Source organism: Myotis lucifugus, unplaced genomic scaffold (assembly GCF_000147115.1).
Source record: "Myotis lucifugus unplaced genomic scaffold, Myoluc2.0 scaffold_392, whole genome shotgun sequence".
In the NCBI taxonomy this organism is placed as follows: Eukaryota; Metazoa; Chordata; class Mammalia; order Chiroptera; family Vespertilionidae; genus Myotis; species Myotis lucifugus.
In genome coordinates this window covers 116,499-117,862 of record NW_005871440.1, presented here as the reverse complement: position 1 = coordinate 117,862, position 1,364 = coordinate 116,499, and positions in this window count along the sequence as shown.

Below are 1,364 nucleotides of genomic sequence, written 5' to 3'. Positions count from 1 at the left end.
ACAAAGTTCAAACTAGTTCAAATGGCTACTCTCACATGGAAAGTCATTTGGCTACCCCTTCATATTGAACATCCATCTGAAGATCATTATTAATAAGGGAAAACATATGGTTATATCTAGAGACTTTTCCATGGAGTCTATTAACAAATATACCAATTCATCAAAACTCCTTGTCAGTCCCAGAAGGAAAGCTTAGATATAAATGTATCTATTTGTCAATGAATGTCTATGGTTCTTTGCACATCAACTAAATTATTTAGAAGAAACTTGATTAGGAGATCCCCATTCCCATGAATTTGTTTCATAAAGACCCTAATAAATGAGGAACTTGCATTGATGGCCTTTTCCAGGAACCATATATTCTCCTTAATGGTTCCTAGCAAAAAAGGTTGAATGTACACATTGCTCCAACTGAGTACTAAACCATCCCAAAGGAAAGAGAAAGAGAGATAAAGAAAGTGACCTGTCAGAGAAAATTCTCCATAGAGAACGGGAATTAGCATTGCTTACTAATACTTAATGAATGGAAAATCTAAACATTTTATCAAATGAAAGAAAGAAATATTTTTTCTTCTGTCTTCCATATTTTTATCAGGATATCAATTCTATTCAAATGGCTATATCATTCAGAATATCATTGCACATTTTCAAAATTCCTTTAATAAATACATACCTTTTGAACAAGCACCATCCATTGATTCCAAAAATTTTTATTAAGTATTCAATGAATGGCAGATAAAATTGGATATAATCAAATATAACTCCTATTTTCTGGTTGTTAAATTTTTTCAAGAATGCTAAAACAACTAATAACATGATACAGAACACTGTTTATCAAGAGGAACAGACAAAATGGGGAACAAATGAAAGAGGTCAGCTGGTGGAAAGAGGTGATTCGAGCAAGATTCCATGTATGGATTTTACTCTCTATAGTTTCCCTTCTAGACTACAAGCCCATTGAGGGCAAACTCCAAGTCTGAATTTACAAATATCAGTGTTTACATTTATGTTTTCAACTTTTAAAGTTGCCAATACATTTTTACATTTGCCAATTTCATTTGGTATTTACTACCTCATATGAATTACGATTGATTATTTTCCACTTAATTTATATTTTAATGTTTTGTCATGTTAACCTTTAGCAAGGCTCCATACAGAGTTTTACTCACAGTAAACCTTCTACATATCCTCCCTATAACTGCATTAACTAGAAAGTAACTAGAATTTACATGCAACTACAGTAGCTTTGTCAAAAATACAATCTTCTCACATATATTACATACTTTTCAACACAGTTCTATGCATGTAAAAATAAAATTGCTCCATAATTAGAAAAAAAAGTGTACTTTACTGGATTTTCAAGA